This window comes from Pipistrellus hanaki, assembly GCF_964339955.1.
Source record: "Pipistrellus hanaki genome assembly, chromosome: 10".
In the NCBI taxonomy this organism is placed as follows: domain Eukaryota; kingdom Metazoa; phylum Chordata; class Mammalia; order Chiroptera; family Vespertilionidae; genus Pipistrellus; species Pipistrellus hanaki.
Window position 1 is genome coordinate 57,235,973 of NC_140512.1, and position 27,551 is coordinate 57,263,523.

Below are 27,551 nucleotides of genomic sequence, written 5' to 3' on the forward strand. Positions count from 1 at the left end.
TAGACAGTGAGGGTTTAACTAAGTAGGGTGTATAGGGAAGAGAAATGGACTGAAGGTCACTGGATCTCTGGAGAAGTGAGCTAGTGGAAGCAGAGGGCGGTGTTGTGAGGGAGGAATGTGGGTTAGTGTAACACCGGTGGTGGCATCAGCTTTCAATTTACACACATTCCTATCCCTCGGTATGCTTTATACCCTTCAACACCCACTGAATTGCAATAGTACAGCTGTTGAGTAGTTTGGAGCAATAGTAAACAATAGCTCTCAGTACAAGAAGAAAAATATATCATATCTGTTAAATTTAGAGAGGGGATTTGGAAACTCAGAATTTAATTACACTCATGCAAGTTTGACCAGAAGCTTAACGTGAGCATGTCTGACATTTACATCCAAGTTCACTGTGTGCATTAATAGAAGCAGGCAGGTTGGAAGTGGTTTTCATTTCTTTGGCTGTAATGATAGGAAAATTTGAAAAGTAGGTTGTTACCTTGGCTTTTATGTCTCAGTTAAAAGATAGTGCAAGACCCGAACAGGCCTTTTGTCCTGCTCGGCGGAGGCGACCTCACGAACCACACAAACACTTGTCTCGATGCAACACGCAAAAGGTTTATTGACCGGCGCCGGGACCCAACCTCCAGCTCAGAAGCTGATAGAAAGGGCCCCGTTGAGGGTTTACAGCAGGCTTATAAAGGCAAAAACCACAAGCAGCTTCAGGGTCAGTTGGGTTTGGAGGGAAACAGCTGTCCTTCTCTGATTAGGACCGCTGGGCTTGGGACAGCAGTGGCTCTCAGGGTCAAGCCCAGGGCGGGGTGGCTCTATCAGCAGTACTCAGCTGAGCGGGAAGCTCAGCTGAGTGGGAAACTCAAATTCAGCTGCGGCGGGAAACTCAAATTCAGCTGCGGCGGGAAACTCAGCTTGGCAGGAAGCAAACAACAATGCAGGCAGTATCAAACAACAAGGTAAGCAGTATTTTCTTAAGTCTTACATCCCCCCCTTTTTCTTGTAACTAAGGCTCAATCTTGGGGCTTATAGAATCTCCTCATTTGGAACCTGGCGATACCTCTGCTGGAGAACAAACATTTGAACTGTACTTATCCTATCTTGTACGAAGGATACTAGTCGATTGAGGATACAAGGTCCAAGGGTTAATAGGAGTAGTAAAATGAACAGAGGCCCCAAAAGGGAGGAAAGGAGGGTAGTGAGCCAGGGGGAGGTGTTGAACCATCCTTCGAACCATCCCTGCTTATCTAGCTTTTCTTTTCTGCGTGTTTCAAGTTTTTCTCTCAGCTTGCTCATGGAGTCTTTAACTACTCCTGAATGGTCTACATAAAAACAACATTGTTCTTTTAAGGCAGCACAGAGACCTCCCTCCCTGAGAAGTAGTAGATCTAGGCCTCGTCGGTTTTGGAGAACTACTTCGGATAGAGAAGTGAGGGATTCCTGTAATTTGGTTATAGAGATTTCTATGCTTCTAAGATCTTCATCAACCGCTGCCCGGAGTTCCTCTGTAAATCTCGGGCCTTGAATTAGGGCAGTGGCTCCTGTTCCGACCCCCGCTGCCACCCCTACCCCTAAGAGGGCAGCCAGGGTAAGGGAGACAATCTCTCGTTTTGACCTGGCGTGAGAGTCAACTTCCTCCTCGAGGGCAGAGGACTGGTAATATGTACCCTAATTAATTCCCAAGGGGGGAGTGACCTTATCCAGTACCCTGTCCCTGTTGTCTCACATCCCCATTCTCCACAATAGAATTCTCTGGCGCTCCCACAGTTCTTCTTGTGACCTCTCCTATCCTTTGGGCAGATATAAAAGGGGAGCACGGCTAGGTGTTCCCTCACCCAGGCCCAGCTGCAGTGGGCACTATCTTCCCTGGCTCCCATGTACTTTCTGCTCTCCACCCCAGCCTTGGATTCTTCAAGATCTCTATCTGGGAGGTCCCAGTATGGGTCTCCCACTGCTAGGGCACAGATGTCGGGGGTTAGAGAGGGCCACCAAGTCCCAGGCGGGGCCACCTTAGAGATGGACCATACGGTCCTCCACGCGCGAGTCTGTACCTGCCAGGTAATTTTCTTGGGCTCGTGGGGAGTCCCCTTTACCAGAGTCATTAGCAGGTACAGGAGAACGCCGAAGCCGAATCTTGAGGGGGGAATCCCCTTTTTCAGCAGTCCATTCATGATTATCCTCCGGAGGAGATGCTGGTTTCGCGTGGGAGGCGTGGATCCAGGTGGTGATGCCATCTACCTTGATGGCGGTAGGAGTAGTCAGAAGTACCAGATGAGGTCCCTTCCACCGGGGTTCGAGGTTGGCCGTGCGATGTCTCCTTATGTAGACCCAGTCACCGACCTGGAACTGGTGAGGTACCTGCAGTGTCCCAGGTTGGTAGAGGGCCTTCAAGGGGGCCCAAACTTCTTTCTGTACCGCCTCAAGAGCTTTCAATCTAGCAAGTAGGGATTGGGAGGTGGAAGGAAGAGAGTCAGTGGTCATTGCCCAAGGGTCAGTGGCCAGGGGAGGTGTGGTACCAAAGAGAATTTCAAAAGGAGTAACTCCCAGGGGTCCCGGGGTGTTCCGGGCACGGAAGAGGGCATAGGGAAGGAGGACTGTCCAGTCTGCCACGCCAGTCTCTAAAGCTAATTTAGTCATGGTCTCTTTTAGAGTTCTATTCATTCTCTCTACCTGCCCTGAACTTTGGGGTCTATAGGCACAATGTAATTTCCAATCCACCCCTAGTACCCTGGCCAGCCCCTGACTCACCTGAGCAACGAAGGCCGGCCCATTGTCTGACCCGATTACCTTGGGGAGTCCAAAACGGGGGAAGATGTCTTCCAGTATCTTCTTAGCCACTTCTGTGGCTGTTTCTTGCCGCGTGGGGAAGGCTTCTGCCCACCCTGAGAAGGTGTCTATAAAAACTAGAAGGTATTTATATCCATATTTGGCAGGTTTAATTTCAGTGAAGTCAACTTCCCAGTAGCTCCCAGGCCTGTCTCCCCGTAGTCTTTTCCCATGGCTTATCTTTGAAGCCTGAGCATTGACTAGCTGACAAGCCTTACATTTTCGAGCGGTCATCTCTAGCAGGGGAGTCAGGCCTAGGAAGTAGTAACCGGTGGATTGGCAGATCTTTTCCAGGCGCTTTGCCCCCAGGTGTGTCAGCTGGTGTAGCTGGTTCAAATATTCCTTGGTGGCGGCCTCAGGTACTACCGGCTTCCCGTCCTGCCTCCAGACCCCCAAACTGTCTTTCTGGAACTTCCGTGGGTTCTTGGAGAGTCTCTCTTCCTCCTCCCGAGTATATTTGAGGGGCTCTGGGGAGGCTGAGGCGAGCTGCCGGGGTAGGACAGGCAATATCCTGGGTCCTAGGGCTGCTTCTCTGGCGGCGGCATCTGCTCTCCGATTCCCCTCGGCTACTTCTGAACTTCCCTTCTGGTGGCCTGGGCAGTGAATTATGGCCACCTCTCTTGGGCTATGGATAGCCTCGAGGAGCTGTATGATCTCCTGCTTGTTCTTAATGTCCCTTCCTGCTGAGGTGAGGAGTCCCCTCTGTTGATAGATGGCCCCGTGTACATGTGCTGTGGCAAATGCGTACCGGCTGTCGGTGTAGATGTTTACGCGCTTCCCCTTTGCTAGGTCAAGTGCTTTAGCCAAGGCTATGAGCTCGGCCTTTTGCGCCGACGCCCCTTCAGCCAGGCTGCTCGCCCAAAGAGTCTGGCTCTCGTCTACTACCGCTGCCCCCGCCACTCTCCTACCTTCATGTAGGTAGCTGCTCCCATCCGTGAACCAAGTGTAGACTGGGCCTGGCAACGGTGTATCCTTTAGGTCCTTTCGTGGCCCAGTCTCCTCGGCCAGAATGTCCGGGCAAGAGTGTAGTACCTCAGATCCTGGCTCGGTCTCGGGTAGCAGCGTGGCGGGGTTGAGAGTTGCGGGCTGCCCAAAGTGGATTCTCTCTTCGTTCAGCAGTAGGCTCTGGTAGTGAGTCATGCGAGCATTTGACAGCCACCTGTCAGGGGGCTGGCGGATGATGCTCTCAAGGGTGTGGGGAGCAATAACAGTTAGTTTCTGGCCCAGCGTGAGTTTGTCAGCATCCTTCACTAGGGAAGCCGTTGCAGCGATCGCTCGGAGACAAGCAGGCCATCCCCTCGCCACCGGGTCAAGTCCTTTTGATAGGTACGCGACAGGCCTTTTCCATGGTCCAAGGGCTTGTGTCAAGACGCCCCGGGCTATTCCTTTCCTCTCATCTATGTAGAGGGTAAAGGGCTTCGAGACGTCAGGGAGGGCCAAAGCTGGGGCTGACAGTAGGGCCGTCCTAATTTTCTCGAAGGCTTCCTGCTGCTTTTCCCCCCACTCAAATGGCTGCTTCTGCTTTGTCAGTGGATATAGGGGCTCAGCTAGGCTAGCGAACCCTGGTATCCAGAGGCGACAGAATCCCGCTGTCCCTAAAAACTCGCGGACCTGCCGTGGGGTTCGGGGTACTGGAATCTGGAGCACGGTCGCTTTTCGTGCCTCAGTCAACCACCTCTGCCCATTCTCTATAGAATAGCCCAAATATGTAACTTTTCTCCGGCACAGCTGGGCTTTCTTCGCAGAGACCCGGTACCCTAACTTAGCCAATTCAGAAAGCAGGGCCTCCGTACCTGTTTTGCAGTCTTCCTCTGATTCTCCTGCAATTAAGAGGTCGTCCACGTACTGGAGGAGTGTTATTTCCGTGTGGCTGGCCCGGAACGTAGTAAGGTCCTGGTGGAGGGCTTCATCAAAGATAGTAGGAGAATTCTTAAACCCTTGGGGCAGGCGAGTCCAAGTCAATTGCTCAGTGTGCCCAGTCTTTGGGTCCTGCCACTCGAAGGCAAATAACTTCTGACTAGTTGGGTGTAAGCGAAGGCAGAAGAAGGCGTCCTTCAAATCTAACACAGTGTACCAGACGTGGGAAGGGGGTATTGAACTCAAGAGGTTGTAGGGGTTAGGAACAGTTGGATGGATGTCCTGAACCCTCTTATTAACCTCCCTCAAGTCTTGTACTGGTCGATAGTCATTGGTACCCGGCTTCCTGACTGGTAATAAGGGAGTATTCCAGGGAGAACGGCATCTCACCAAGACCCCTAAGTCCAGTAGCCTCTGGATGTGTGGCCTGATACCTTCACGAGCCTCCCTCGGTACTGGGTATTGCTTCACTGCTATTGGAGTTGCAGTGGCTTTAAGTTCTATAACTACCGGGGGTCTCTGAGTGGCCAGTCCCATTCCCACCAGTTCTGCCCAGGCTTCAGGGACCCGTTTTAACCAGGTCTGGACTTGTGGATCTCCTGTGAGTGTTTCTGAGAAAAGGCGATGTTCGTCCTCTAGTCTCAGGGTGAGGATAGCCGCTGAACCCATGGTCAATGCAGGTCCTTCTTTGGTGAAAGTAATCTGGGCCCCCATTCTAGTCAGTAGATCCCTTCCTAGGAGAGGGGCAGGACACTCAGGGATAACTAGGAAGGAATGATGAACCTTCCCTTTCCCAAGATCTACAGTTCTCTTGGTGGTCCATGGGTATCTTTCATTCCCCGTAGCCCCTACTACCCAGGAGGTTTTTGAGGAGAGGGGCCCCAGGGGTTTTTGCAATACTGAATATTGGGCTCTGGTATCAATGAGAAAGTCTACTGACTGCCCCTCCACCTGAAGTGTTACCCTGGGCTCAGGGAGGGGTTCTGAGCCCCGACTTCCCTATTCGCTGTCTTCATGGAGGGCGAGTACTTCCTTTGCTTCTTTTTCTTTTTTCGGACAGTCTCTCTGCCAGTGCCCTTTTTCTTTGCAATAAGCACATTGGTCTTTGCTAATGGGCGGCCTGTTGCTAGGTGCCCTACCTTTCTTCCTAGGCTTCTGTTCCTTGCCTACTGTTGCGGCCAGGATACGAGTTAACCTCTTGTCTCGCTCCTTCTCCCTCTCTCTCTCCTTCTTATCCCGCTCTTTCTCTTTTCTTTCTTCCTTTTCCTCCTCTGTCTCCCTTTTGTGATAGACCTTCTCTGCCTCTTTGACTAAGTCCTGCAGGGTGTAGTCCTCGAGCCCTTCAATCCTCTGGAGCTTCCTCTTTATATCTAAGGCTGACTGTCCTATGAAGGCCATGGCCACCGACCCTCTCTGTCCCTCTGACGCGGGGTCGAAGGGCGTGTACCTCCGAAATGCCTCCATAAGTCGCTCTAAAAAGACAGAAGGAGGCTCCGAGGGGCCCTGCCGAACTTCTCTTACCTTTGCCAAATTGGTGGGGCGGCGAGCTGCCCCCTTGAGACCTGCCACTAGAGTCTGGCGGTAGACGGTCAGTCGCTCCCTACCTTCAGCCGTATTGAAGTCCCAGTCGGGGCGGGCCAGAGGAAAAACGGTATCAATTAGATGAGGAAGCTGGGTAGGTCTCCCATCAGGGCCGAGGACATTTCTTCGGTCGTGAAGAGGGTTTGAAGGAGCTGCTGGCAGTCGTCCCATGTTGGCTGGTGAGAGAACATAAGGGACTCGACCAGCCCCGTGAGGCGCTGGGGGTCATCTGAGAAAGGGGGATGATTAGCCTTCCAATTATAGATGTCAGAGGAAGAAAAAGGCCAATATTGGAGGGGCTGGAGGGGGGCTGGCGTGCCGTCATCTGGGGGTGGTAATTGGACACCGACTGGACGGAGTGGGCACGCAACAGTTGAATCCGGTGACAAAGGGGGCGGCTGCGCTCGGCGGCTGCGAGTGCCTTGTGCCGGCCCCAGATAAGGACCTGCATCAGGGGGAGGAGAAGAGGGTATAGTGGGAGGCAAGGCGGGGGGATACGGCGGAGGTGAATCAAAGAGTAAAAGGTCTTGCGATTCCGGGAGCGGCTTCTTTTCCGCAGCCCTGCCGGCCCCAGCGACCAGGGCAGTCGCTGCTTGACCTGGTGGTGAGTGGCTAGAAGAGAGAAAAAGCTTTAGCCAAGGGGGGGGGTTCTGGGCAAGATCCTGCCAGACAATGATGTAGGGCCGCTGGTCAGGATGTCCTCCCGTGGCCTGAAAAACCTTTTCTTTGACTGCAAAAATAATGGCGAGGTTAAAAGTGCCCTCTTTCGGCCAGCCAACTCCAAAAGTGGGCCATTCCGAGGAGCAAAACTTCTGCCATGGTTTCTTCTCAATATTCACAGATAAATCGAAGCCCCGACCTCGCACGCTTTTCCAGTGGTCAAGAGTTAAGGTTAAAGGCGAACTCTTTCCCTGCCCCATTTCTGAGATAAGGAGATAACAGAACAAAAAGATTGCGAAGACACCAAGGAAACAATAAAGTCTCTTTTTACCCGGAAGTCCTGACCAAGGATCGGTTTTCTGTTGATGACCTGTCTTTCCGAAAAGGCAGACACCCCGTGAAACAGAATAGGAGGCGATCAGACCTTCCCGATCAATACTCTGAGAGACAGGACAAGAGGCGATCAGACTTTCCCGATCACTTTCCTGCCCTTTCCTGCCCTGGGGCATCAGACCAGAACCAGGGAGTCTCACAACAACACTCACTCAGACCAAAACCAGACCTCTGCCACAGACCTGATCACTCACTCAGACCAGGCACGAGGACCCACCTCAGACTCCAAAACCTAGAACCAGGTGTTGGTGGTACCCAGGCCTTGGTGGTCAGAAGCACAAATAACAGAAATGCCACATCCGTGGTTGTTCTTTTGTTAAAAAATTCACTCCCGGGACTCTAACCCGACACCTTGCTCCTGGGACTCTAACCCGACACCTTGCTCCTGGGACTCTAACCCGACACCTTGCTCCTTCCCTGGGGCGTCCCCCAGGGTGGCAGTTTCTTCTGGCCAATTCGCAGCCAGAGACCCGCCGTCCTCACGGACCTTGGATCCTGCCTTTTTGGATCCGTTCAAAAATCTAAAATACTATAAACACCAGAATACCATAGATACCAGAAAACCAGTAATACCAGAATTCCAGGAATTATAACACAAACGACGCAGACAGACACAGACATAGACACTCCGGAGATTCTTACCTACGAGACGGTTTCTGTGAGTCCTGGGGTGGTCTCCACCGATCCCGGACGAGCCCCCAGATGCAAGACCCGAACAGGCCTTTTGTCCTGCTCGGCGGAGGCGACCTCACGAACCACACAAACACTTGTCTCGATGCAACACGCAAAAGGTTTATTGACCGGCGCCGGGACCCAACCTCCAGCTCAGAAGCTGATAGAAAGGGCCCCGTTGAGGGTTTACAGCAGGCTTATAAAGGCAAAAACCACAAGCAGCTTCAGGGTCAGTTGGGTTTGGAGGGAAACAGCTGTCCTTCTCTGATTAGGACCGCTGGGCTTGGGACAGCAGTGGCTCTCAGGGTCAAGCCCAGGGCGGGGTGGCTCTATCAGCAGTACTCAGCTGAGCGGGAAGCTCAGCTGAGTGGGAAACTCAAATTCAGCTGCGGCGGGAAACTCAAATTCAGCTGCGGCGGGAAACTCAGCTTGGCAGGAAGCAAACAACAATGCAGGCAGTATCAAACAACAAGGTAAGCAGTATTTTCTTAAGTCTTACAATAGCACCACATCCTCTTGTGCTCATACAACACCAATGCTATATTAGCGGACTCTGAATAAAAAACCGCATGCACTTGACCCAAATAACCTCAGCTATCCTGGGAAAGTCAGTGTTTGGGTAAGATACATGACTGTAGTCAGTTGGGTCACTATTACAACAGCTTCAAAAGCAGTGAAGCAAGGTGCTTGGAAACTCTGTCTAGCCTTTGCTATTTGAAAAGTAGTAATAAAATTGAAAAACATATTTTTTCCTTTAAAACACCTCTGAAGTGATGTATTTGTTTGTGTAAGGATAACACCTTTTATGCTAGCTCTGCTAGTCCGAAAATAGGGGGTGACTCTTATGCAAGGAAGACTATTACATAAGGTTGTGAACTTTATGATAAAAAAATTCTTGTTTTTCCCATAGTTAAAGTATGAGACTATGGGAAAGTAAGTGCCGTCATTATGTTTCACTATGAAGCTAGCAGTGGAATTATTAGTGTAATACAGTCATACCAATTATTGGAATATAGTGTTCTAGAATGTGTTAAATTTGAGATATTCTTTATATTGGCTTTCAGAAGTTTATGAAACAGTCTCAGTCTAATGTAGAACCTACACTAAGCTGATCATCATGCATATTATGTGGAAACATATCCCATTGGACATTGTGCCTCTTATGTGTGGCCATTATCTTTCCATAGGGCAATGCCAGTTTTCTCCTGGAAAGCCTGGTGGTTATCTGGTAGAAAGTATGCTAGGAGTTGGAGTGTCTACTTGTGTGACGAGGGGAAAGTCACTAATAACTTTATTTTTGAGTGCTTTTACAATGAAAAAGATTCCTCAGGTACTTGAGGATTGAAAGAAATCTTAGGGGTCCTTTATTCCACTTCATACCCAAATAACTAGAACTCTCTAAAGCACCTGTGACATATGACCATCCAGCTTTTGCTTGTGTGCTCAGCCACAAGTTAGTACACAGTTTGCTCCATTGCTTGGTATTTCACAGGGGTAGAGCATTCTCTTTTGGACTGAGCCAAAAACTTTTTAGCCAATGGCAGCTCCTCAGGGGCCTGCCTGGGAAGTAAAATATCATAATATGAAAGTATTTTTTAAACAAAAGCAAAAGGATAGTATGTAAATCTGTATTACTGTTTTACTCATGAAACTATATGTGTGGATCTAGTCTAATTTGTAATGCCCAAATTCTTGTTTTTCTTTCCTCAAACTGAAAGAATCAACATCTCTGTGGTTTGGCTTCATAATCCAGGCACTGAGCTACTGTGGGTTTGCCTTAAAAGTAGGGAAAAGAATTTTGCCTCTCTAGGTTAACCAGGAACCCTCACATTTCTAAAAGCTGGTTCCATTCTAATCCTCAGAGTCTAACATTCAAACTCTGAACAGGGTTAGGAATGATCCTACTTTTTTTTTTTTTTTTTTTTTTTTTTTAACATATTTTATTGATTTTTTACAGAGAGGAAGGTAGAGGGATAGAGAGTTAAAAACATCAGTGAGAGAGAAACAACGATGAGCTGCCTCCTGCACACCCCCTACTGAGGATGTGCCTGCAACCAAGGTACATGCCCTTGGCAGGAATCAAACCTGGGACCTTTCAGTGTGCAGGCTGGTGCTCTATCGATTGAGCCAAACCTGTGGCTGATCCTACTTTAAATGGAGTGCTTGCTTGCCTGGACTTGAAAGCCTTGTAGCTTTCTATTGGGTGGAGATAGTGGGTGAATTACATGTGTGGGAATGCCTCTGGACAATGGGATCCTACAACCATAGTGTGTCCCTGACTTGTTGCCCTGCTTATATAGAACAGTCACTCATTATTCAGCTCGTATTGATTGAGAGTTCAGGGTTAGTGCTTTGCACTGTTTTGTTAAGGAAAACCTTAATTTCCTCTTCACTCTGATGTGTCATGGCAGAGGACCCTCAATGGAGATACAGCTAATTCAGGCTAATTGTAGAGGACCTGGACCTGGACTTCAATGGGATTTCCCCCTGGGTGGATTAGAGCTCCTAGAGGACTGTGTTCACCACCTTCCCTAATGCTCCACGCTGGTCACCGTCCCTGCAAGAGCCATTGTGCAGGATGCTGGAACCCCCTTGGTTCACCATTACTGCTACCACCATTGAAGCTGAATCCAGCTCTCAAAGTTTGGAATTTAGACCTGGGCAGGGAGGAGTGTGGCAAATAGGGCAGAAGCGTCAGGCAGAGGCTGCAGAATTCTCAGGGTGTCTGGGGGTGGGTTCGCTTCTGTTATCTCAGCGTTTCTCACCGAACGCACCACAGCTGAGATCTTGGCTAGGTTTCATCCTGGACAGTGTGTTGTTGACTTTGGCGGGGTTTTAATTAGCTTCCTTTCTGATTTAGCATTTGGCCCGGTTTCTAGGGTAATTTCGCCCCAACAGCTGCTATGTGTCCCTGCTCCTCTCTAGTGAAGTCTCCAGGTGGATTCACTCACTCCACATGCAGTATTGGAATGCAAACTGAAGGTGCAGTGCTTTGTTCTAGGTGCCAGATCGTGTGGGGGGAGAGCCAGGGGAGAAACCTGAGCTATATTTAAAAGAACACACGAAGTCCCTGAGCTCATGGTCGGCTGGCTCTTGGTTTCTCCCAGCAGCATAGCAGAACCTCTATTTTAAGTATTTGTATCCCTGATGTTGAAACAAACACACTCTATTAGACACTCCAGGGTAAAACTTCTGCGGGAAATAGAATTGGGAACTAGGTATCCCCAAGGAAAAGTCAGGCGTTCAAGGCAAAAACTCAAGTAACAGAAAAAAGAAATGGAAATTCAGGCAAGCTGGAAAACTCAATGTCACTCTCCAATGAAATGACAGAGAACAAGTGATTGCTACAATCACAGGCAGAGAGGGGGCCGGGGAGGCCGGTAATAATAGGTCATGTCAGGTGCACAAATCAAGTGGCAGAGGCCTGGAGAATGGCAGGTCTGGGAGGTGTAAGGTGAACAAGCAAGGTGATCGTTATAAAAACCTTATTATTATTTACTTACGCGTCTGCCTGCTGAAGGGAGTCTGAGTCCCGTGAGGGACATGGGCTCAGCAGAGACTGGCTCTGGAGCTCAGTATTGGGTACAAATCCTGGCTTCTGACTCATTATCCAAGTTATACACATGTTGCTGCCTCACTTTCATCATCTAAATAACAGCCATTGCAGTAGCGCCTGCCTCACAGGGTCATGGTAGGGATCACTAATGGCAGAGCAAATGCTCAGCCCTGTGGCTGGTACTTCTTATCTGTTAGATGTTATTATTATTATCTATGTTTCTATAGCACGGAGTACTAGTTGGCTCTAGTTGACATTCAAGAAATGTTTGTTGAATAAATAAGTGAGCATTTATGATCAGTGCTTTAATAAAAGTTTCATTTTTATTTAATTCTTCCCTCCCTTACTGGTTAATGTAGTTGATGTCCTATTAAGACATACAAGACTTTGGAGTTATGAAAATAGTGATGAATCAAATGCATAGATAGTGAATACAATATTTTCTCTTAACGAAGAATATAATAGACATTTTATAAAAACTATATTCCCACCTGACTGGTGTGGCTCCATGGTTGAGTGTGTACCTATGATCCAGGAGGTTTGATTCCTGGTCAGGGCACATGCTTGGGTTCGGGCTCGATCCCTAGTGTAGGGTATGCAGAAGGCAGCCAATCAATGATTCTCTTTCATCATTGATGTTTCTATCTGCCCCTCTCCCTTCTTCTTCTGAAATCAATAAAATATATATTAAAATATGTAGCCCCTTCCATATGCTTCATTTTGCAAATACAATAGAGTAGTGTGCAATTAGTCATATTTCTCTCCAGCTCTGCTCCTCTTCCTATGCATCTCTCCCACCTCTAAGCCGGAAAGTGGGGAGTCATCGTTGCCTCCTCTCTTTCCCTCCCTCTCCACACTCATTCATGCTCCTGGACACACAAGTCATATCCAATTCACTTCCTGATTAGCTTCTGAATCTGCTCTTTGTGTCCATCTCTGCCGTTATTGCCTTAATCCAGCTACTGTCATATCTTGTCTCAATTAACATCATGGATCCCTGACTGAAATTCAGGCAAAGGCTTTATGGATGTCCAAGGCAACCAATGTTTGAACTTCCTGCTGGCAATCTCCCCAGTGTCATACAATAGGAGTTCCGAAAGGTTTAAGCATCTTGGGTTTCTATGGGTTTGCAGAATGTTGGAGTTACTTGCTTTCTATCCTATTGAATTATGTCTAAGAATACTGCTGCTGAAGCTAGTGGGACATGCATTTGAGGTGCACATGCCTTGAAATTTTTTTCTGAAGTTTGTTATTATGGAGGCATATCCATTTCAAGTGAATAAAATTTATCAGGGTTACAGGAGATCTACCTGTGGAAAAATTCGCAAAGATGGAATATCATTTTTATGTCTATTAAAGAAACATAACTTATTTAATCCAAACTTATTAACATGCCCTCCCTTAGGCAGGAAAAGTCATAGAGAACAATAGATCCAGTCTTTCAGGACTCAGAGGTTAAAAGTTTCTATATTGATTAGGAAAACCCATGTTAAGTGGATTCATAGTGTCAAGTCAGCTGTTCTAAGAGATGAGTTGAGCACATTTGGCAAGATTATTGACAGACTTACTAGAATGGGAATCCAGCTTTGTAAGGAATCTTGAAGCACACTGGTGTAGCCAGGTGCCTGCACCTCACCCAGGAGATCCAATTATTCTAAGTCTGCAGGTGGAGGTGAAGGAAGACGCGGGCATCCAGTGCCTGGATGGCGAAGTATATCTGTCAGGAAATTGAATTGAGTGGTTTAAAGACTGGTTCTGGTGCTGGTGCCCTTGATGCCATGCCTCTCAGTTTTCCTGTCCATCATATCTGGCAGGGCTTCCTAACAGGATCCAATATGGATTGTGGCTTTCTGAACATCACAGCAGTCACTCTTGTGGGAATATAGTTGTGTGTGATGATTGCTGTAAATACTTTCGTCTGACAGAAAAGGAGGGACCTGTTTTGTGCATAGGTGCCTGGAGAGAGATAGGGATAGAGGTGCGAATTAAGGGGAATATATAGAGTCTAGCTAGAGAGAGAGAAAGCTCAGAAGAGAAATAAGTAGCGTTTGTGAAAGACCATATGAAAGTTGGGCAGGAAAGAGCCGTTGGTGACCAAATATAACATGAGCAAGAGGGTGAGCCTCTGTCTTTCCCTCCTTACCTGCCATAGACCCCAGGGAAGATTGACACCCTGAATCCTTCTGGTGCCCCGAGCTGAGCACAGTGGAGAGCTGGAGAGCAGCGGAGAGGGTGACTCCCGAGAGGCAGTGAGGTCATGGCTTTGGAGACATGGCCACCAGTCAGGTCTCTCCCCTGGCTCAGGAGGACAAGAGTAGATAAAAGGCCAGAGTGGAGGAACATAAGTGCTTAGTTTGTGCTCATTGAATGTGAAGCCACATCTGATAGTACTCCCAAAATAATTGAGGGGACCTCAAAGAAAGCTCAAATCCTAGTAATTTGGGCATTAATGGAAGTGTGACTACATTTGTATTCATGGGCTGGTGAAACTTGAAATATTTGGAAAATATACCTTGCCTTAATTCTAAAATGTCATGGTAATATTCTATGTAATAGCTTTTATATGTGGGACAAAAAATTACTTAGCACTTGTTTACGTACAAATGAATGACAGAATTGTTAGCCCAAGAAGGAACTTTAGGAATACTCTACGTCAACCCCCACACTTTGCAAATTAGAGTCAGAGCAAAAGTCAGGAAGTGACTAGGCTCTGTGATGTTGGGCCTGTTAGTGGCAGACTTCAGACTGTGTTTGGAGCTCCTGAGTCCTAGACTTAACCACTCCAGACAAAAAGAAAAATGAAGAGGTGAGATAGAAAAAACCAATTTGAGACTTGGTTTTACAGCAAGTTAAAATTGCAAATAATTACATAATAACTATAGTTATGCACCAAAATACATTAGTAGTTCTAGATAGTTCTCTAAATAATCCTATATAATAAAAGCCTAATATGCTAAGTGTCTGACCATTCATTCAACCATTTGATCAGTTGCTATGATGCACAGTGCCCACCAGGGAGCAGACACTCCAATTGGTAGGTTAGCTTGCTGCTGGGGTCTGGCTGATTAGGACTGGGAGAGACTGGCTGGACATGCCCTGGAGCCCTCCTGCAGTCCCTCCCTGGCCCTGATGGAGCACAAGTGGGGTCCCTCAACCTGGCCTGTGCCCTCTTACAATCCGGGACCCCTTGGGGGATGTCCGAGAGGTGGTTTTGGCCCAATCCCTGCAGGCCAGGCAAAGGGACCCCACCAGTGCATGTAAATTGTGTCTTTGATTACTCCATTTCAAAGTAATGGCATTTCCTCTGATAATGAGGAATTGAGTGGTGGTTTTGTTGTGGGACTCAAACAGAGGCCTCAGAGGTGCCAGCTTACTCTCATCTCAGAGCACTGCTCTGGCTGGTGCATGTACTGTAAGCACTCTTCTTCCAAATCATCCTGAAACTGTCTTCTCATCTTTGATGTCTTAGTTCAAGTCACCTTTCCTGAAAGACTCTCACTCATCCCTTTCCCCTTCCCAGGCAGGTCTATCCCAGTGGCTCTTAACTGAGGGTGACTTTTACCCCCAGGGAACATTTACCAATGTCTGGAGACAGTTTGGACTGTCACGACTGGGGTGCCAGGGTGCTAGTAGATAGAGGCCAGGGATGAGGCTAAATATCCTGTAATGCACAAAACAGCTCCCCGCAACAAAGAATGACCTGGTCAAGCCTTAGCTATGTTTTTGCCAAGGCTGTACCACAATCTTACTTATTTGTCTACATATTTTTTGGTCTCCTGCTATCCCATCCCCTTGAATGAAAGCTCTACAAGGCCAGGAACTGGGTTTTGTTTATTATTATATAAGTAACTGCCAGAAACCAATCATTGTCTCACTAATAGAAAGAGGCTGGTCAACCTTGAAGCTCTGAAAGGTCAGAGCCAACCACACCCTATCTAATTGATACAATAGTAACTGAGGCAACTTCCCCATCTTGTAATCATGTAAATCCTTACTGATATGATAATCCTCTTATTACCTGCCTAAGAACTATGGGCGTTTCCCAAAGCTGCTTAAGGGTAATGGGTGTTTCCCAAAGCTGCTTAAGGGTAATGGGTGTATCCCATAGCAGCCTCAATAAAAGGGATAGCAAGGCCAGAGCCTAGAGAGTCTTCCCACCAGGGGTCCTCAAACTTTTTAAAGTGGGGGCCAGATCACGGTCCCTCAGAGAGCTGGAGGGCCGGACTATATGAACTACTAATTCCTACTGTAACACCTCGGCTGCGCTCACTGCCCAAAAAACCTGGCGGGCCGGATCAGACTCCTCTGCGGGCCGCATGTGGCCCGCGGGCCGTAGTTTGAAGACCCATGCACTAGAGGTTGACTCCTGCCTGGCCCCCCATTTGTCCCAAATTAACTCTTTTCTAGTCTCTCTCTTCATTTTAGTGTGTGGCCTCCTCCAGAAACCGGATCATGAGTGGGCCCTAATCACCCGGTCTTGTTAAGGGTTCCCACAAGTAACTAGAAAATTATGCAGCACATAGTAGGTGCTCCATAAATATGAATGGTATTGACTCTATCTTCACTACTGAAAAAATAACTTACAGGCCAGCTATACTGTGGTGCAGCATTTTCACTGATGAAATCCAATGTTTTTCTTCTGTTTGGTCTCATCCAGTGAGGATCAGCACAACTTTTGTCTTTCAAAAAACCAACAAGTGAAGAAAGGCGAAGGTTGTTGACAGCGAGTGGGCACTGTCTGTGTGTCAGCTGTCAGTGTGATCCTGTAGCTCCTGTAACCGTGGCTGTCTAGCCACTGAGTGCAAAGAGGAATGGGAATGAGGCCATTTGCACGTAAGCTACATTTGGCAAAGAATAACAACTTATTGATTCAGGCTGTCCAGGAAGGCTATGTTTCTTCTTCATGTCTTTTCATTCCTAGTGTGGGCTGAATTGAGAACACAAATTCTACTCAAATGTATTAACAGCCTTCTAGTGCAAGCCATTGGTCATGAAGAAATAAAAATAATTATTTGAAGCACCCAAGAAGGCTTAGTTTACCCGATAACGTTATTTTTAAAATGGAAGAGCAGCCTGCATTAATGCCAAGGCAGCGATGCATCAGTACAGTTTTCTCAGTAGAATTGAAACATGTATTAGTGAGACATCTAACTGGTAAACGTGATCAGAAGCGTCAAGGAAATAAAGACTGAAAAGTGTCTTAGCAGCTTTAAACACCCACAGATGGCAAATCAAGTAAAAGATCTGTTTATCACCTTCCAGACACTCCAAAACGCACACTCGAGGGCGAGGAGGTTTCTAATGGCGGCGGCTGCACTTGGGGAACCTCAGGGGAGCCCCTGGCCCTTCTGTGCCTTGCTGCAGACCCGGGAGGCCGCTTTCCTGACCACACAGCTCTGCATGATAAACCGGCGAAGCTATTGCGCTTTGCTGGGAGTGTCTGAGGCAGAGACGGGAGTGAGATATGTGTAACAATGCATGGGAGACTGTTATGCCATGGGCAGCATTTCATAAAGTCTTGCATAAACAGCTTGACAAAGAATATTACAAAATAGTGAAAGCTGCTTTCTAGTGTTTATGCTCTTTCTGTTTACAATTCAGCGGCTGTTATGTACATGAACTGCATGGCTTGGCTACCACATTCTCTTATGCCAGGAAAATGTAAATGAATGAATGAAATTCACAATCAGTTAGAACTCTAATATGTTTTTGATCATGACGCATATTTAGCATACTATCTTTTAAAAACAATTCCATTTAATCTCCCTCTATTTGAATTACATACATTTAAATAATTTTTAAAAATATATATATTTTATTGATTTTTTTACAGAGAGGAAGAGAGAGGGACAGAGAGTTAAAAACATCAATGAGAAAGAATCATCAACCAGCTGCCTCTTGCACACCCCCCACTGGGGATGTGCCTGCAGCCAAGGTACATGCCCTTGACCGGAATCAAACCTAGAACCTTTCAGTCCGCAGACCGATGCTCTATCCACTGAGCCAAATCAGTTTTGGCTAAATAATTTTATAAAGCTTTAAAAATTATACAATCGGGACATCCCTTTTCTAGTTACGATTAGTTTCTTCCTTCATCTTCTTTCTTGCCCTCTTCTGTCTGCCTTACTCTCCTTTCCTTCTTTCCTTAAACCAGCTCATGCACAATTTCAACCTTCAACATTCCAAGCTTAACCACCTGCTTTCTTAAATATTCATTATATAATGCAAAAATGTAGAACTATACTTGATAAACATTTACCTAGCGATAGAATAAATATAATTTCATTGGTAACATGAATATTAGATGTCCAGCTATAGTATGGATTTGAAACCATGTCTTCTGAAACATGATTTATGGTGAAAGCTGATACACGTAGCATTTGGCTTCTAAGACAAGTCTTAGATCTGTCTTCTAACTGGAAGTGAGCAAATCGTCAAAATAGTATAGGCTTGAAAGCTCTGGCTTTATTGAGCTAAAAAGAAAAATGCATTCTGAAGATGAGGATTCTTGACCCTATGTGTGTTAATCACAGCTAGGTCAGAGGGATCTCAAAAGAAGCGGATGGCCGATTAATTTTTAAGAAGGCAAGGATGAAACAGGGCATACTTGAGGAGGTTCAGAGATTACATCAATGAATGAGCGAACATCTTACTTGTGTGCAGGCAGGCTTCAGAGTAATGTGAATCTGAGTCCAAATGCTGGATCATCTGATTTACTAGGCCTTGAATGTCTAACTACTTAAACTTCTCAGAGTCTATAGTGGTAAAATGGGGGGATTAGTAGCAAGTACCTTTTAAGATTATTGTAAGGAATAAGAATATGTATGGTAAGTGCTTTCTTTTTCTGGTACCCAGGAGGCATTAAAAGATGGTTGCTATAAGCAACATTTATTTGTAAACAAGTAAACTGTGCATTAAGAACTTGGAGAGTTCTGTTTCTGTAGTCATGTTTATAATATTTATGAGATAGAAATGATGATTAAGTGTAATATACACACACAACACACACACACACACACACACACACACACACACACACGCACATACAGACACACGTTTTCTCTGCCAGTTTGCTCCTGAGACATTAGATTCAGGATGTCATCTTTTGACAATGGATTTTGGATGTTGCTTTAGCTTGAAAAGAAAGACTTTTAAAATAAAATGAGATCTTAGACTTTACTGTAATCCCGCTGCAAGTAGAAATTAAATCCGACATCTACATGTAATAGCTTACAAAATATTGATTATTTTTGGAAACCCACTAAATAACTTGGGATGAATTCTGAGCTTTGAGTTTCCAGTCAGCCAGCCCTACCCAAGTGCTAAACACATAAACTTACATAGATGAGAAAAGATGAGGGGTTGGGGAGAGGGAGTCTAATGAAACTTGATAGGGAGACTTTCATAATGAAATTATTCTTTAAAAAAAATTAAAATCACTTTGGGTGTTCTGACCACGGCCACCTAACTGATCTGAAGGTTCTATTTTACATCCCAAACAAGTTTGGGCTATGGGACAGGCTGCAGAAAGCAGGGAGATTGGGCAAGTTTAGCTTGTGAGTGTGTTAGCATTTGTAGGGAGGGATTTTATTTTTTTTCTTGGTGTATTTCCCTAAACCAAGTGCAGGGCCTCCCTCAGGCCTCTGGGGAACATTTGTTGAGTCAATGTGTGGTGGAGATAGGGAATTGTGTTGATACCTCCTGTGACAATTAAACCAGAATATCTCAATTACTGCTCAGTTTTAATTCAATGTAGATGACCAAAAAAATGCACAGGCTTTGGTGAGGTTTAAATATGTGTGGTCTTCCCATGTTTCTCTGAGCTTAGGGTCACAGGCTGTGGTTAGTTGGTACAAAGCTGTTTCTTTTTCACTAAGAAAAATAGACACATGATAGATATCACTTCCACAAGTAACTTAAAGTACTCCTGGGTCATTGACTTACATCTACAAAAAAGCAAAGCTGACATTAAATATTCTTAAAATCTATAGTATAATAAACTGAATAGTATTACTAGGTGTACCGGTTAATGTAATCAAAGAGAACACAATAATTTCAAGAGAAACATCAAAAATGCTTTATTCAAAATAATGTCCATTGCTAGCTACATATTGCCCCTATGTTTCAGGTAATTTGTGGATACTGTCCCAATACTTCCCAGGCAAGATCTTCTAACATGTCTTTATCTGGTTTTGAAATGTGTGATGGTGCATCATCATGAAGCAAAAGTACTTTGCTGTGTCTTCTGGAAGATTCTGGTCATTTCACCATCAAAGCGTGGTTTAAATTGATTGTTGTCAGTAGCATCAGTATTAATGGTTTCACCTGGCTTTAGAAGCTCATAATACACCACACCTCCCTGATCCCACCAAAGAAGAGAATTGGCTTCTTTCTAAAGCGATTTGGCCTTGCAATTGATGTTGATGGTTGACCTGGATCAACCCATAATTTTGTGCATTTGGGATTCTCAAAATAAATCCACTTTTCATCCCCAGTCACAATTCGATGCAAAAAAGACTTTCTTTCGTGCTGTTGAAGCAACATTTTACTGATGATGTTTGGGTTTTCCATTTGTCTTTTGTCCAGTTGATGTGGCACCCATTTTCCTTCCTTTAAAGTGTTTCCCATTGCTTGTAAACGATAGGAAATGGTTTGCAGAGCAACGTCTAATCTTTCTGCAAGTTGTATTTGAGTTTGACATGCATCTTCATCCAATAATGCTTGTAATTGTTGGTCTTCAAACTTTTTTGTTTGACCTGGGCGTACTTGTCTTTCACATCAAAATCATCACGTTTAAAGCATTTAAACCAGCTTGAGATGGAGTATGTTTACCATAACTTTTAGCATCACTTTTCTTCAAAATAATGAATTAAAACTTCCCACAAATGCTCTTTTTTTAGCATGAAATTTGACATCTTTAAGTGTAAAAATATCTTTGATGTTAACAACTTCAGCAAATTTGACATATGAAGTTTTGAAGCTTGCTGTCAATACAACAAAATAGCATACATATCAAATCACATATACATCAACATAGGTGTAACGCCATCTATTGAAAAAAATCCGCTTTAATAACTGGTACACCTAGTATGTCTGAAGCCTGACCCCCTCCCTCCCTCTGCCATTTAGATCTTTCAGCTTGAAATAGGCACCCATCCCATCGTCATTGTGTTCCTCTGGCTAATTTAGATCTTGCACAATGCTTGGAGTTGGGAAAACAAAGAATAGTTTGTACTTTTCTAAATGGAGGCACAATTTGCATCGTTTTTAACGATGGCAGCATGGTTTCAGACAAGGTTGCTGAAGGATGGAAGGACAGAGTGGGAAGCAATCCCGTCCCCATGCGCCTCTCTTCTCTCATAGTGTGGCAAACTGTTTCCAAACCCAAGGCCTGGAACTGCTGTGGCTGCATCCTGAAGGGAAGATCACCGTCCAAACCAGCAGAATCTGACTTTGATCACGTGACATGTGCTAGGGGAGAGAAGGCCTTGCTTCTCATGTTCCACAGAGCTCTGCACCAGTAAAAGAAGGACTGATTACCAGCAGGGCTTTTACTGTTACTCTGTCACGTTTGTAAACTTGCAATAGGCCTGACATTCTTCATCTATGACATGTTTTCATTTTACTTGAAAGCAATTTTAATTTCTACTTCATTGAACATGTTATCCATTAACTATCTTTAATCAGGATTGAGTAGAAAATCCAGCAGAGAATATGAAATGAAAAATAGCATACTTCTTTAGTACCAGACAATATAAACAAAAGGTCAATTCCTAGAAGAGGATAGTGGGCCTTAAAAAATTCTATATAGTATCTTTATGAGAAAAAACAGTAATGATAGCTAGCATTTATTATAGGCTTACTCGGCACCATCTGCTTAACTTGAATTAGATCATTTGACCTTCCCAGAAGATATACAAAGATACATACCACAATTGCAACTTTCATATTTTTTTTTTTTTTAGGATATTGCTGCTCAAGTTGGCTCAGAGAAGATACAGGTTTCAAATTCAGCACTGACTGCACATACTTGTACTCACTGTGACATAAAGCCTATTGATTTTGTCCAGTTTGCATGCATCATGTTGTGATCTGTGCCTGAAATAGTATAAACATTACATAACCAAATGAACTATTTGTTAGTCAAGCATCAAGGAAAACCTCATAATGCCCAGATAAGCAAAAACATGTCTTCTGGTGATTCTACCTCTAGAAATAAAAACATATATAGTATACATTGGATTTCAAATGTTTTCTGCTAAAATAATGATCCTGAGCCAACATGTATTATTGTCCAGAGGAAATAAATTCACTGGGTAAAACTGTTTAATTTTCTCACTTTCTGTGCTCCTAATCTTGACTGGAAATAAGGCCATATTGGTTAATGAGAGAGAGAGAGAGAGAAACATCAATTTGTTGTTACACTTATTTATGCATTCATTGGTTGATTCTTGTATGTGTCCCAACTGGGTATTGAACCCACAATTTGATGTATTGGGACAATAATCAACTGAGGTACCCTGCCAGGGCTATGCCCCAAATCTTTTGTGTGCATGTTTTTTTCCAATTCTCACCCCAAGGACATGCTTAGAGAGTGTAAGGAAGAGAGATAGAGTGAGAGAAACATGGATGTGAGAGAGAAACATCAGCTATTAATTGGTTCACTGACTGGGTATTGAACCGGCAGCCTTTTAGTGCATGGGACAAGTGATCAACCAACTGAGCCACTCTGTCCAGTCCCCCAAATCTTTTAATATTAGATGCATCTAAAATAAGACCAATGACAAATAATATTTTCCCTTTTAGTTATGCCAACTCTATCTCATTTTGCCTTTCCACAAATAAACAGGCAATATCAAGAAGTTCCTGGCATGTTTTCTTACTTTCCTTCTTGTTTGCTCCTTTCTCTGAATGATGCTTTCTTTTGCTATTCTTCCTCTTTTCTTTCTCTAACAAACATTTTTCCTTTCTCATTGAGGAAATAAAGGCAACTTTTTGTTTAGTGACAGCAAAAAACAACAACAAATACACCTAACAAAGTAGAACAAATACATACATAAATTAATGATTCAAGTTGTGAAGCATGTTAGGAAATAAGTGCTATAAATAAGTACTATTGTTTCTTTGTCTCTTACAACTCCTTCTCTCTGGTCTCTCTGTCTCTCTTAGTCTCTCTCTGATTCTGTTTCTCTTTCTCTTTCTGATGTCCATAGATATGGTTGATTAATGATTCCTTTGAGATAAAAACCAATGTTTTGGGCTCATCCAATTTCTATGACAATTTTCTATCTGCACAGGTTTTTGAGGTTTTGAGAGAATACCTTCTTAAAAAGTGATTTATAAGTAAGTATATAAAATTAAGTAATTTTGCATTTGATTATTTAAAATTGAATTAGAAGCCCTTTTAGAAATGGGCTAAATATTCTGGGAATTTGTTCTAAGGAGATAATCCTGTTGAAGCAAAACCAACCAATGAATCATATAGTCATATCAATTGATGCAGAAAAAGCATTTGATAAAATCCAACACCCTTTCCTGATAAAAACTCTTAACAAGGTGGGAGTACAAGGATCATACCTCAACGTAATAAAAGCTATATATGATAAACCCACAGCCAACATCATACTCAATGGGCAAAAACTAAAACCATTCCCTCTAAGAACAGGAACAAGACAGGGATGCCCACTATCGCCACTCCTCTTTGACATAGTACTGGAAGTACTAGCCATTGCAATTAGACAAGAGGAGGAAATAAAAGGCATCCAAATTGGAAAAGAAGAAGTAAAGTTATCCTTATTTGCAGACGACATGATATTGTATATAAAAAACCCAAAAGACTCCATTAAAAAACTAATTGGCTTAATAAATGAATTTGGCAATGTAGCAGGATACAAAATTAACACCAAGAATCAGATAAATATCTTCAAATCCATATGCTTCAAAGTGCTACTGTGAAATAAGTAAACTATCTGGACACAATCTAAATGACCAGTAATAGTCGTGAATCATAATTACAATAATAATTATTATAAAGCAAATACGTAGAATGCTGACCATATAGCAAACACTGTTCTAATCACTTTACATGATCTCATTTACTCTTCACCCAAACCTTATAAAGTGGGTGCTATTGTTACCATCCCTATGTTGCAGAGGAGGAATATCAAACAGATACAAAATATTATAATAGAATTAAGAGTCAAAACCAGGCAGTCTTGCTTAAAGCTGTGCTCTTAAGCATTTACTTTATTGCCTTCAAATTATGATGAATCAGACCGGTTATTAGGCTACACTTAAAGATGACAATTATGAAGAAAGTGTGATAATGTGGACCATATACAACGTATGTACTATGTTAACCGCCAAACATATTTGGCTGTTAAATATATAAGGTGTTGATACACAAATATTGTATGTACAGGGATTGAAAAGCATTGTGCAGTAATAAAGTGGTAGTATCAGGAGGTGGGACTTTGCCCTTCTCCCGGAAATTAAATGCCATATTATTTTTTCATCAATAAGTTAAAGCAGATTAAATTCTATTAAAGCACTCATTCTTTATATTTTTATTTATTTTGCTGCTGGTGATGTAGGTGATGTCACTGCATATGTTAATTAAGAATTTATAATGTAAAGAGAGACTTAGCAAATGAGGGTGTTTTTAAATTAAAAGGTATTTTTTGTTATTTATTTGCCATCCACTCATTTATTTATCCAACATTTATTGAATGTTGTTTTTTTTGTACCAGGTCCTATTTAGGTGCAGGGGAAGACAGAGATGTATAAAAAAACCCAAATATCTTGTTTGTCAGTTATTTTGTTAATTAGATTCCACATATAAGTGAGATCCTATGGTATTTGTGTGTCTTTGACTAGCTTATTACCCTTAGCATAATAATCTCCAGGTCCATCCATGGGAATGTTGACTAATCATTATGTAAGATTTGCCTGAGTCTGAGTAAAGGGTAAGAGATCCTGCTTTAACCCAAAGGCTTGGATACACAGAACAGACTGACAGATGTCAGAGGGGATTGGGTAAAAGGGACAGGATGAAAGACAGTGAAGAGATTAGCCAAAGAACATGTGTGCATAGCCTTCGATCACAGAAAAACTGTGATGAAGGCCAGGTTGGATTGGGGCTGGGTGGAGGTGGGCAAGGTGTGTGTGGGGGGGTTTGCAGGACATCTGTAATAGTGTGAACAATAAAATATAGGAAAGTTCATACAATTAAAACACATCCAAATATCTGCATCAAGTTAAAAAAAGTTATTTTTTTTGAGAAGTGTACAGGCAAGCACACACACACACACACACACACACACACACACACAAAAAAAAAAAAAAAAACAAACCCCAAAACACAAAAAAAACCCCCACAAAAACAAACAAACAAAAAACCCTAAAACAAGTAGCATGAACATTAAGGAGAGGTTCAGAGTTTGGCAGGAGCACGGGAACGTGACCTCACCTTTTCTGGTTGGGCTTACAGAAGAGTTAGTGTGGACAGAGGATCAGAAGTGGTCACAGGAAGCTGGAGGGGAGGGGTCTTTCCAGGAGGCAGGAGAGGGAGGAGAAAGGGCACATGTATGTGGGAGAGAAAACTTGCTATGTTGGAGACTGAGGATTCAGTTCAGTCCAAAATGAATAGTTAGGATTGCTGAATCCAAAATGTTTGTCTTCACTGGGCAGAATTCTATAACCTTACAGAATCATAAAGTTAACTAGTTATGTCCAAGCTGAGCATAGGAATGTTGACTAATAATTATGTAAGATTTGCCCTAGTCTGGGTAGTTACCTATAATCACACCTGGAACCTGGAATTTCTGAAGATGATACAAATTACTTGTTTGCATTACTGGTCCCATGCTCCACAAAGAAGACTGCATATAAAGTAATATTTTATACACACATACACACACACACACACACACACACACACATGCTTGGGTATTTTTTTCCTTTGTAAAGTTTATTTTAAAAAATATATTTTTTTTATTGGTTTCAGAGAAGAAGGAAGAGGGAGAGAGATGGAATCCTGGGCTGGGGAGCCCAGTGTAAGGCTGGGATCCCTTGCTCATGAGAGGGGCGTTCCTCCTGATGTTTAAATGTCACATTGTGTGGGGTCAGCCTACCCACCCTACCAATTTTGAGGAAATGGCTTCTTCTTTATACCCTTATAGGACTTGCATTCAGCTAGGTAGCTCTCAGTGATGGTTGTTCCATGTCCATTCAAAAGTATTAAGTTAATTGGTGGAAGAAGAAGTGTGATAAGGAGTAATTTATGCTAATTTCCCTGCATGTCATGCCAAAGTCCATCTCATTATTTGATGTTCACATTTTCTATATCCCATATAACCAATCTATTAGGAAAGCTAGTTAAGTGAGGAAGTTAGGATCACTAATGGATTAACTCCCAAGGACTTTGTTGAAATGGGACCATTTTTCAATCTTATTTATATTCTCAATTTTTATTTTATTTTTCCAGTCTTTTCTTTCTTTTTTTTATTGATTAAGGTATTACATATGTGTCCTTATCGCTCCATTGCCAATTCCCCCACCTCCCTGTTGTCTGTGTCCATTGGTTAGGCTTATCTGCATGCATACAAGTCCTTTGGTTGATCTTTCCCTCTTATCCCTCCCCTCCCTTATCTTCTCTCTGAGGTTTGACAGTCTGATCGATGCTTCTCTATCTCTGGATCTGTTTTTGCTCATCAGTTGATGTTCATTATATTTGATAAATGAGTGAGATCATGTGATATCTATCTTTCTCTGACTGGCTCCTTTTGCTTAGCATAGTGCTCTCCAGTTCCATTCATGCTGTATTTGATGCTTGAGTTAGGGATACCCCAAAGTCAACAGAGGTGTCTTGCCTTTTTATTGTGGTGCAGAAGGAGCAAATTAATCGCTATGGCAATGAAAGTTAGATGTTATATGGAGGCTTTCTTCAAAATCTGCTACTGTTTATTTCATAAGCTCCTAGTAGTGAAATGAACATTGAGAAGATAAATTTATCTAACTCCCTTATAATAATACTGATAATAATGATGATGACAGTTAAAGTTCACTGCCATCCATATTAGCTTACTTAATTTTCACCACAATCCTAGGAACATTACTCTCATTTTATAGATGAAGAAACCAACGCTTAAGAGAGATTGATTATCTTGACCAAGGTCATATGGCAAATCAATGTCAGTGATGATGTGTGAATGGAAGTTTATTTAACTCCCACTCTAAAGCCCACATTCTTTCCCAGTGTCCTCTATTGCCATATTACACACTGAGGAGACTGAGGCAGAGAAAAGCTGATTTGTTACTAAATGCAGGACTAGTTACTTACAGAGCAGGGGTTAAAAGCTACGATTTTGGACTGAGAGTCCTTGGAGGAACTGGAAGCTTGTGGGCCTGCTGGTGGTCAAAGCTGGTTTGCTCCTCCCTGGATGCCTTCACACCAGTGGGGGCTGCTCATCTTTGAGATGGGGGCTCACATGGCTTCCTCATGCTTGATGTTCTGACAGGGGTGGGATGTTAATACTAACGGGATTTTAACTAAGTTGCATTCTTTCTCTGTTTGCTTTCTGATAACTTGCATCAGTGATGGACAAGTTTCCTGAAAACAGATATTGCAGAGCAAGCTTTTCAGATGGGTTAGGCTCTGGGTGTTAGAGATGCAGATGCTTATAGAAGCAGCAACCCCCCCCCCCCCACTCCCCCAGACTATGGTACCCCCAACCTTCTCTGCAGGGATATGATATTTGAGAAGGTGATTATGAGGGTAGGTTCTGTCACCACTGTTTTTTCACCCAGGGTCTGAAAAGCTACTCCCTTAGGTTTGAAGTCTCAGGAAGACTTGGAGCCTCTCGAAATGCCCTGGGAGTGTGGCTTCAAATATGGGGACTTATTTAATCTCACATTCACTTTGAAGTTTTATCCTGTGGAGTCAACCCACTCAGGGATCCACTCCTTTAAGGGAAAGTAGGTTTTGATTGAATTGGGTCTTTCAACAGAT

General features: G+C 43.9%; 1 protein-coding gene and 1 long non-coding RNA gene across 6 annotated transcripts in view; one reads left to right on the forward strand and one right to left on the reverse strand.

Moving 5' to 3' along the window:
* Positions 1-27,551, forward strand: part of GRM8 (glutamate metabotropic receptor 8) — a 717,908-nt gene that overhangs the window by 44,926 nt on the left and 645,431 nt on the right. The gene's annotated exons all lie outside the window — the stretch shown is intronic.
* LOC311628712 lies at positions 1,730-6,074 on the reverse strand. 2 transcript variants are annotated; one of them, XR_014796060.1, is made up of 2 exons: positions 5,704-6,074; positions 1,730-2,813 (listed from the first exon to the last, which is right to left on the reverse strand). It is a non-coding gene; the product is annotated as an uncharacterized lncRNA (long non-coding RNA). The 2 variants fall into 2 exon arrangements; XR_014796061.1 differs by having other exon boundaries at positions 5,710-6,072.